The 11932-nt window shown below is 44.6% G+C and overlaps 1 protein-coding gene across 2 annotated transcripts in view; it reads right to left on the reverse strand.

The window, feature by feature from the left end:
- The window catches only part of LOC112267326 (rho guanine nucleotide exchange factor 26), a 100882-nt gene extending 91348 nt beyond the window's left edge, over positions 1-9534 (reverse strand). For both annotated transcript variants that reach the window (XM_042297692.1, XM_042297691.1), the window contains exon 1: positions 9294-9534. The gene's annotated coding sequence lies outside the window, so the exon portion shown is untranslated. The remainder of the gene's footprint in view (positions 1-9293) is intronic.
- Positions 9535-11932: the final 2398 nt, after the last annotated feature.

Here is an 11932-nt window from a genome sequence, read left to right on the forward strand (position 1 = left end):
CATTCTGCCTTCTCTCTACAGTTGTCAGTCATTCTGCCTTCTCTCTACAGTTGTCAGTCATTCTGCCTTCTCTCTACAGTTGTCAGTCATTCTGACTTCTCTCTACAGCTGTCAGTCATTCTGCCTTCTCTCTACAGCTGTCAGTCATTCTGCCTTCTCTCTACAGTTGTCAGTCATTCTGCCTTCTCTCTACAGTTGTCAGTCATTCTGCCTTCTCTCTACACTAAACTCAGTCATTCTGCCTTCTCCTACAGTTGTCAGTCATTCTGCCTTCTCTCTACAGTTGTCAGTCATTCTGCCTTCTCTCTACAGTTGCAGTCATTCTGCCTTCTCTCTACAGTTGTCAGTCATTCTGCCTTCTCTCTACAGTTGTCAGTCATTCTGCCTTCTCTCTACAGTTGTCAGTCATTCTGCCTTCTCTCTACAGTTGTCAGTCATTCTGCCTCACAGTTGTCAGTCTACAGTTGTCAGTCATTCTGCCTTCTCTCTCCAGTTGTCAGTCATTCTGCCTTCTCTCTACAGTTGTCAGTCAGTCATTCTGCCTTCTCTCTACAGTTGTCAGTCATTCTGCCTTCTCTCTACAGTTGTCAGTCATTCTGCCTTCTCTCTACAGTTGTCAGTCATTCTGCCTTCTCTCTACAGTTGTCAGTCATTCTGCCTTCTCTCTACAGTTGTCAGTCATTCTGCCTTCTCTCTACAGTTGTCAGTCATTCTGCCTTCTCTCTACAGTTGTCAGTCATTCTGCCTTCTCTCTACAGTTATGCCCAACACTGCCTCATGTAAACTACAATCCCAACGCCGTTTAAACATTTACAAACGTCGTTAATCATCGCTTCGAATATGGTTTTCAAAACATATGGCCCTTCTTCCATCCTACTAAACTACACTGTAGTAGTTACAGACCCATACAGCTATGGAGCCTCCATCCTACTAAACTACACTGTAGTAGTTACAGACCCATACAGCCTCCATCCTACTAAACTACACTGTATCAGTTACAGACCCATACAGCCTCCATCCTACTAAACTACACTGTAGTAGTAACAGATCCATACAGCTATGGAGCCTCCATCCTACTAAACTACACTGTAGTAGTTACAGACCCATACAGCCTCCATCCTACTAAACTACACTGTATCAGTTACAGATGTCTCCATCCTACTAAACTACACTGTAGTAGTTACAGACCCATACAGCCTCCATCCTACTAAACTACACTGTAGTAGTTACAGACCCATACAGCCTCCATCCTACTAAACTACACTGTAGCAGTTACAGACCCATACAGCTATGGAGCCTCCATCCTACTAAACTACACTGTAGTAGTTACAGACCCATACAGCCTCCATCCTACTAAACTACACTGTAGCAGTTACAGACCCATACAGCCTCCATCCTACTAAACTACACTGACTGTATCAGTTACAGACCCATACAGCCTCCATCCTACTAAACTACACTGTAGCAGTTACAGACCCATACAGCTATGGAGCCTCCATCCTACTAAACTACACTGTAGTAGTTACAGACCCATACAGCCTCCATCCTACTAAACTACACTGTAGTAGTTACAGATCCATACAGCCTCCATCCTACTAAACTACACTGTAGCAGTTACAGACCCATACAGCCTCCATCCTACTAAACTACACTGACTGTATCAGTTACAGACCCATACAGCTATGGAGCCTCCATCCTACTAAACTACACTGTATCAGTTACAGACCCATACAGCTATGGAGCCTCCATCCTACTGAACTACACCGTATCAGTTACAGACCCATACAGCCTCCATACTACTAAACTACACTGTAGTAGTTACAGACCCATACAGCCTCCATCCTACTAAACTACACTGTAGTAGTTACAGACCCATACAGCCTCCATCCTACTAAACTACACTGTAGCAGTTACAGACCCATACAGCCTCCATCCTACTAAACTACACTGTAGCAGTTACAGACCCATACAGCCTCCATCCTACTAAACTACACTGTAGCAGTTACAGATGTCTCCATCCTACTAAACTACACTGACTGTATCAGTTACAGACCCATACAGCCTCCATCCTACTAAACTACACTGTATCAGTTACAGACCCATACAGCCTCCATCCTACTAAACTACACTGTAGTAGTTACAGACCCATACAGCTATGGAGCCTCCATCCTACTAAACTACACTGTAGCAGTTACAGACCCATACAGCCTCCATCCTACTAAACTACACTGTATCAGTTACAGACCCATACAGCCTCCAACCTACTAAACTACACTGTAGCAGTTACAGACCCATACAGCCTCCATCCTACTAAACTACACTGTAGTAGTTACAGACCCATACAGCCTCCATCCTACTAAACTACACTGTAGTAGTAACAGATCCATACAGCTATGGAGCCTCCATCCTACTAAACTACACTATAGCAGTTACAGACCCATACAGCTATGGAGCCTCCATCCTACTAAACTACACTGTAGTAGTTACAGACCCATACAGCTATGGAGCCTCCATCCTACTAGACTACACTGTAGCAGTTACAGACCCATACAGCCTCCATCCTACTAAACTACACTGTAGTAGTTACAGACCTATACAGCCTCCATCCTACTAAACTACACTGTAGCAGTTACAGACCCATACAGCCTCCATCCTACTAAACTACACTGACTGTATCAGTTACAGACCCATACAGCCTCCATCCTACTAAACTACACTGTAGCAGTTACAGACCCATACAGCTATGGAGCCTCCATCCTACTAAACTACACTGTAGTAGTTACAGACCCATACAGCTATGGAGCCTCCATCCTACTAAACTACACTGTAGTAGTTACAGACCCATACAGCCTCCATCCTACTAAACTACACTGTAGTAGTTACAGACCCATACAGCCTCCATCCTACTAAACTACACTGTAGTAGTTACAGACCCATACAGCCTCCATCCTACTAAACTACACTGTAGTAGTTACAGACCCATACAGCCTCCATCCTACTAAACTACACTGTAGTAGTTACAGATCCATACAGCCTCCATCCTACTAAACTACACTGTAGTAGTTACAGACCCATACAGCCTCCATCCTACTAAACTACACTGTAGTAGTTACAGACCCATACAGCCTCCATCCTACTAAACTACACTGTAGTAGTTACAGACCCATACAGCCTCCATCCTACTAAACTACACTGTAGCAGTTACAGATGTCTCCATCCTACTAAACTACACTGACTGTATCAGTTACAGACCCATACAGCTATGGAGCCTCCATCCTACTAAACTACACTGTAGTAGTTACAGACCCATACAGCTATGGAGCCTTCATCCTACTAAACTACACTGTAGCAGTTACAGACCCATACAGCCTCCATCCTACTAAACTACACAGTAGTAGTTACAGATCCATACAGCCTTCATACTACTAAACTACACTGTAGCAGTTACAGACCCATACAGCCTCCATCCTACTAAACTACACTGTAGCAGTTACAGATGTCTCCATCCTACTAAACTACACTGACTGTATCAGTTACAGACCCATACAGCCTCCATCCTACTAAACTACACTGTAGTAGTTACAGACCCATACAGCTATGGAGCCTCCATCCTACTAAACTACACTGTAGCAGTTACAGACCCATACAGCCTCCATCCTACTAAACTACACTGTAGCAGTTACAGACCCATACAGCCTCCATCCTACTAAACTACACTGTAGCAGTTACAGACCCATACAGCCTCCATCCTACTAAACTACACTGTAGCAGTTACAGATGTCTCCATCCTACTAAACTACACCGTATCAGTTACAGACCCATACAGCCTCCATCCTACTAAACTACACTGTAGTAGTTACAGACCCATACAGCCTCCATCCTACTAAACTACACTGTAGTAGTTACAGACCCATACAGCTATGGAGCCTTCATCCTACTAAACTACACTGTAGCAGTTACAGACCCATACAGCCTCCATCCTACTAAACTACACTGTAGTAGTTACAGACCCATACAGCTATGGAGCCTTCATACTACTAAACTACACTGTAGCAGTTACAGATGTCTCCATCCTACTAAACTACACTGACTGTATCAGTTACAGACCCATACAGCCTCCATCCTACTAAACTACACTGTATCAGTTACAGACCCATACAGCCTCCATCCTACTAAACTACACTGTAGTAGTTACAGACCCATACAGCTATGGAGCCTCCATCCTACTAAACTACACTGTAGTAGTTACAGACCCATACAGCTATGGAGCCTCCATCCTACTAAACTACACTGTATCAGTTACAGACCCATACAGCCTCCAACCTACTAAACTACACTGTAGCAGTTACAGACCCATACAGCCTCCATCCTACTAAACTACACTGTAGTAGTTACAGACCCATACAGCCTCCACCCTACCAAACTACACTGTAGTAGTTACAGATCCATACAGCTATGGAGCCTCCATCCTACTAAACTACACTATAGCAGTTACAGAAGCCTCCATCCTACTAAACTACACTGTAGTAGTTACAGACCCATACAGCTACGGAGCCTCCATCCTACTAAACTACACTGTAGCAGTTACAGACCCATACAGCCTCCATCCTACTAAACTACACTGTAGCAGTTACAGACCCATACAGCCTCCATCCTACTAAACTACACTGTAGCAGTTACAGACCCATACAGCCTCCATCCTACTAAACTACACTGACTGTATCAGTTACAGACCCATACAGCCTCCATCCTACTAAACTACACTGTAGCAGTTACAGACCCATACAGCCTCCATCCTACTAAACTACACTGTAGCAGTTACAGACCCATACAGCTATGGAGCCTCCATCCTACTAAACTACACTGTAGTAGTTACAGACCCATACAGCCTCCATCCTACTAAACTACACTGTAGCAGTTACAGACCCATACAGCCTCCATCCTACTAAACTACACTGTAGTAGTTACAGACCCATACAGCCTCCATCCTACTAAACTACACTGTAGTAGTTACAGACCCATACAGCCTCCATCCTACTAAACTACACTGTAGTAGTTACAGACCCATACAGCCTCCATCCTACTAAACTACACTGTAGTAGTTACAGACCCATACAGCCTCCATCCTACTAAACTACACTGTAGTAGTTACAGACCCATACAGCCTCCATCCTACTAAACTACACTGTAGCAGTTACAGACCCATACAGCCTCCATCCTACTAAACTACACTGTAGCAGTTACAGATGTCTCCATCCTACTAAACTACACTGACTGTATCAGTTACAGACCCATACAGCTATGGAGCCTCCATCCTACTAAACTACACTGTAGTCAGTTACAGACCCATACAGCCTCCATCCTACTAAACTACACTGTAGCAGTTACAGACCCATACACAGCCTCCATCCTACTAAACTACACTGTAGTAGTTACAGACCCATACAGCCTCCATCCTACTAAACTACACTGTAGCAGTTACAGACCCATACAGCCTCCATCCTACTAAACTACACTGTAGCAGTTACAGATGTCTCCATCCTACTAAACTACACTGACTGTATCAGTTACAGACCCATACAGCTATGGAGCCTCCATCCTACTAAACTACACTGTAGTAGTTACAGACCCATACAGCTATGGAGCCTCCATCCTACTAAACTACACTGTAGTAGTTACAGACCCATACAGCCTCCATCCTACTAAACTACACTGTAGCAGTTACAGACCCATACAGCCTCCATCCTACTAAACTACACTGTAGCAGTTACAGACCCATACAGCCTCCATCCTACTAAACTACACTGTAGCAGTTACAGATGTCTCCATCCTACTAAACTACACTGACTGTATCAGTTACAGACCCATACAGCTATGGAGCCTCCATCCTACTAAACTACACTGTAGCAGTTACAGACCCATACAGCCTCCATCCTACTAAACTACACTGACTGTATCAGTTACAGACCCATACAGCCTCCATCCTACTAAACTACACTGTAGCAGTTACAGACCCATACAGCTATGGAGCCTCCATCCTACTAAACTACACTGTAGTAGTTACAGACCCATACAGCAGCCTCCATCCTACTAAACTACACTGTAGTAGTTACAGACCCATACAGCCTCCATCCTACTAAACTACACTGTATCAGTTACAGACCCATACAGCCTCCATCCTACTAAACTACACTGTAGTAGTTACAGACCCATACAGCCTCCATCCTACTAAACTACACTGTAGTAGTTACAGACCCATACAGCCTCCATCCTACTAAACTACACTGTAGCAGTTACAGACCCATACAGCCTCCATCCTACTAAACTACACTGTAGTAGTTACAGACCCATACAGCCTCCAACCTACTAAACTACACTGTAGCAGTTACAGATGCCTCCATCCTACTAAACTACACTGTAGCAGTTACAGACCCATACAGCCTCCATCCTACTAAACTACACTGTAGCAGTTACAGATGTCTCCATCCTACTAAACTACACTGACTGTATCAGTTACAGACCCATACAGCTATGGAGCCTCCATCCTACTAAACTACACTGTATCAGTTACAGACCCCAGCTATGGAGCCTCCATCCTACTAAACTACACTGTAGTAGTTACAGACCCATACAGCCTCCATCCTACTAAACTACACTGTAGCAGTTACAGACCCACACAGCCTCCATCCTACTAAACTACACTGTAGTAGTTACAGATCCATACAGCCTCCATCCTACTAAACTACACTGACTGTAGCAGTTACAGACCCACACAGCCTCCATCCTACTAAACTACACTGTAGTAGTTACAGACCCATACAGCCTCCATCCTACTAAACTACACTGACTGTAGCAGTTACAGACCCACACAGCCTCCATCCTACTAAACTACACTGTAGCAGTTACAGACCCATACAGCCTCCATCCTACTAAACTACACTGTAGCAGTTACAGACCCACACAGCCTCCATCCTACTAAACTACACTGTAGTAGTTACAGACCCATACAGCCTCCATCCTACTAAACTACACTGTAGCAGTTACAGACCCATACAGCCTCCATCCTACTAAACTACACTGTAGCAGTTACAGATGTCTCCATCCTACTAAACTACACTGACTGTATCAGTTACAGACCCATACAGCCTCCATCCTACTAAACTACACTGTATCAGTTACAGACCCATACAGCCTCCATCCTACTAAACTACACTGTAGTAGTTACAGACCCACAGCAGCCTCCATCCTACTAAACTACACTGTAGTAGTTACAGACCCATACAGCATGGAGCCTCCATCCTACTAAACTACACTGTAGCAGTTACAGACCCATACAGCCTCCATCCTACTAAACTACACTGTAGCAGTTACAGACCCATACAGCCTCCATCCTACTAAACTACACTGTAGTAGTTACAGACCCACAGCATGGAGCCTCCATCCTACTAAACTACACTGTAGCAGTTACAGACCCATACAGCCTCCATCCTACTAAACTACACTGTAGTAGTAACAGACCCATACAGCCTCCATCCTACTAAACTACACTGTAGCAGTTACAGACACATACAGCCTCCATCCTACTAAACTACACTGACTGTATCAGTTACAGACCCATACAGCCTCCATCCTACTAAACTACACTGTAGCAGTTACAGACCCATACAGCCTCCATCCTACTAAACTACACTGTAGTAGTTACAGACCCATACAGCTATGGAGCCTCCATCCTACTAAACTACACTGTAGCAGTTACAGACCCATACAGCCTCCATCCTACTAAACTACACTGTAGCAGTTACAGACCCATACAGCCTCCATCCTACTAAACTACACTGTAGTAGTTACAGACCCATACAGCTATGGAGCCTCCATCCTACTAAACTACACTGTAGCAGTTACAGACCCATACAGCCTCCATCCTACTAAACTACACTGTAGTAGTAACAGACCCATACAGCCTCCATCCTACTAAACTACACTGTAGCAGTTACAGACCCATACAGCCTCCATCCTACTAAACTACACTGTAGCAGTTACAGACCCATACCGCCTCCATCCTACTAAACTACACTGTAGTAGTTACAGATCCATACAGTCTCCATCCTACTAAACTACACTGTAGCAGTTACAGACCCACACAGCCTCCATCCTACTAAACTACACTGTATCAGTTACAGATCCATACAGCCTCCATCCTACTAAACTACACTGTATCAGTTACAGACCCACACAGCTATGGAGCCTCCATCCCATGAAACTACACTTCCACAACATTCCTGAGTTACACAGTTATGATTACACACACAGGTGTTTGGTGCATGCTAGATAGCTAATTAACACAGGTGATCACTCGTCTTCCATCTGTTTTCCATAAACAAGCGCTGTAAACATGGATATATGTCCGTGTGGAAACACTAACCCTAAACGTATCAATGTGTGTGTTCATTTAATACCCCTTTGTTAAATAGATTTGTTTTGTTAATGTAAATGATTTTTCGCTGATATGCTTCCAAAACAGTACCGCAAGACATACATGTTAATATTCAGACCGAGCGGTGGGAGATGTGGACAAAACTTCTCCTTGAAGAAGACGCATTCGTCTAATGATTCTTAGTGTAATGGACCTTATAAGTCATGATCAGGGCCTGGGTCGTTCCTTTACCACTGCACCAACAGCCTAATATCCATGAATAGTACCGGACCACAACAGATCCCTGATACAGCAGAGGACTGACAGACAGACAGGCATGCAGACCACAACAGATCCCTGATACAGCAGAGGACTGACAGACAGACAGGCATGCAGACCACAACAGATCCCTGATACAGCAGAGGACTGACAGACAGACAGGCATGCAGACCACAACAGATCCCTGATACAGCAGAGGACTGACAGACAGACAGGCATGCAGACCACAACAGATCCCTGATACAGCAGAGGACTGACAGACAGACAGGCATGCAGACCACAACAGATCCCTGATACAGCAGAGGACTGACAGACAGACAGGCATGCAGACCACAACAGATCCCTGATACAGCAGAGGACTGACAGACAGACAGGCATGCAGACAGCGGAGGAACGTGTACTCTGGAGGAGTTACGGTTAAAAGCTATGCAGCAGAACATGTTCAGACAACACACGTTGTCTTTGCAGAGAAGTAGGCTGGCTCGTGTAACCAAGTAGCCACAGAAAGAGAGAGAAACAGTTTCCACATTGACCTATAAAAAAGCGGTTCCCACGGCGAGCGTGTCTTCTAGTAGCCCCGTGAGGGACAAGACAGACGTACCTTTCTACTGACTGGTCATGGTGCCTGTGTCCTGGACTTCTCAATGGACTAGACAACGTTTTCTTGTTGTTTGACAACTTATTTATGATTGAGGTAAACTATTCCTTTGTGCAAAAAAAAAAAAAAAAAAGAGTTGTCTTATCAGTAATCCGGCGACCGTCGGCTGTTTTCAGAGTATCTCAAAGTCCTGTGTTTTGCTGGGTAGTACCCGAGTGACCCGGGTTGTGTGTTCAGGAGGAGAGGACTGGGACAGAGAGGAGGAGGGGGGAGTGCCGAACAGCACAGAAAGCCATCCCAAGTTCACCTGACGTCATGTGTACTACAACTCGACCGACTTGGACTTGTAAACTAAAGCTAAGGGAAGCTATAGACATTCCAAGGGAAAAGAAAACGTCCTAAATAATGTAGGAATATAGTCAACAAAATCACAGCGTCCATACGGACAAAAAAAAAAGATTTACATTTGGGACAAGTTTTGTGAAGTGAAGTTTGGGACTTAGTTCAAAATGTAGAAATGTTGAGTGATTTAGCGCCACCCTGTGGTTCTATAGAGTACTGCCACAGTAGACGACAAGAAGTCGACAGTAGAACACTTGTTTCCAGGTGTTTCTACATACGTGCACAACTTTGCCAACACAGATTCCAATGACAGTGGTAAACTCAAGACTTCTGAGTGATACATTTTAGAAAATCTTATCCAATATGTTTTTTTTTTTAATACAGTAGGCTAGACCTACATTAGCTCTGGAGAACCCAAGGTGGCTCACAGCCTGTCTCTGACTTGGGTTCTCAGCTGATGGTATGCAAGGACAGCTGGCTCCGTGTGAACTACAATCCCGACGCTCTTTTTTAACGTTTAAAATGTTATTGATCTTCGCTAACGATACTGATTTGTAAACATTTGAAACTTTGAAGTGACAAAATAATCTTTCAAATATGAAAGATACCTACTGTGCTCAGTTTTGCAAAGGTAAGTCAGCTGACACACCCTCTCATTTCCATTGACAATTCCTTTCCACGTTTTCCATCTGGATCACATGTGTTTCTCAAACTACAGCCAATGTGCAACTTTCCTAAACTGCAGTAAGTGTTTTATTTGACCTTTATTTAACTAGGCAAGTCAGTTAAGAACAAATTCTTATTTTCAATGACGGCCTAGGAACAGTGGGTTAACTGCCTGTTCAGGGGCAGAACGACAGATTTGCACCTTGTCAGCTCAGGGGTTTGAACTTGCAATCTACTAGGCTTACTACACTCTAACCACAATGCTCTAACCACTAGGCTACCCTGCCCCTACACTCTAACCCGCTACCCTCTACACTCTAACCACTAGGCTACCCTGCCGCCTCTACACTCTAACCACTAGGCTACCCTGCCGCCTCTACACTCTAACCACTAGGCTAACCCTAGGCCTGCCACCTCTACACTCTAACCACTAGGCTACCCTGCCGCCTCTACACTCTAACCACTATAGGGTTAACCACTAGGCCGCCTCTACACTCTAACCACGAGGCTACCCTGCCGCCTCTACACTAACCACTAACCACTAACCACTGGGCTACCTGCTACACCTAACCACTAGGCTACCTACCTCCTCTACACTCTAACCACTAGACTACCTGCCTCCTCTACACTCTAACCACTAGGCTACCTGCCTCCTCTACACTCTAACCACTAGTCTACCTGCCTCCTCTACACTCTAACCTCCTCAAGTGTGTCTTTTATATTAGATTTCTATTACAAGGCTCGGGGACATCCAATGGCTCTGTGAATAAGAGTTATACCTACAGTGAATGACAATCTGGCCAGAAAAGCAGCCTAAAAAACACTTTTTTTTGTAGACTAAGCTAGGCTAGACATGGGTGGGCCTGGTAGGGCATATCTGAAATCAACATTTACTGTTTTAATGAATTGAATATTTGTCCATGACAGAAAGTGTGTGGAAACAAAACAGTCCAACTCTAATGATTTACAGCCCTACAGGCAGTGGCCCATCGCACGCAGGCTCTCTCCAGCTTCCCAGTTCTGTGCGGTTGGGGTCTAAATTCACGGAACGCCTTGTCAGTGAGATTGTGCAATGTGCTCTCATGCTTTACCAGTGACTTCCAAAACAGACTCAAAACAAATCAATTCTCACTGGCAATTTTTTTATAATAGACTGACTGCAGGAATCTCCACCAGAGTTGTTGCCAGAGAATGTAATGTTCATTTCTCTACCGTTTCCAACATCGTTTTAGAGAATTTGGCAGTACGTCCAACTGGTCTCACAACAGCAGACCACGTGTAACCACGCCTACCCACGACCTCCACATCCGGCTTCACAACAGCAGACCACGTGTAACCACGCCTACCCACGACCTCCACATCCGGCTTCACAACAGCAGACCACGTGTAACCACACCTACCCACGACCGCCACATCTGGCTTCTTCACCTGCTGGATCTTCTGAGAGCAGCCACCTGGACAGCTGATGAATCTGAGGAGTATTTCTGTCTGTAATAAAGCCCTTTTGTGTGGAAAAAAAAAGATTTATTATTGGCTCCCAAGTGGGTGGGCCTATGCCCTCCCAGGCCCACCCATGTCTACGCCCCTGTCCAGTCATGTAAAATCCAAAGATTAGGGTCTAATGCATTTATTTA

Source organism: Oncorhynchus tshawytscha, linkage group LG14, assembly GCF_018296145.1.
Source record: "Oncorhynchus tshawytscha isolate Ot180627B linkage group LG14, Otsh_v2.0, whole genome shotgun sequence".
Taxonomy (NCBI): domain Eukaryota; kingdom Metazoa; phylum Chordata; class Actinopteri; order Salmoniformes; family Salmonidae; genus Oncorhynchus; species Oncorhynchus tshawytscha.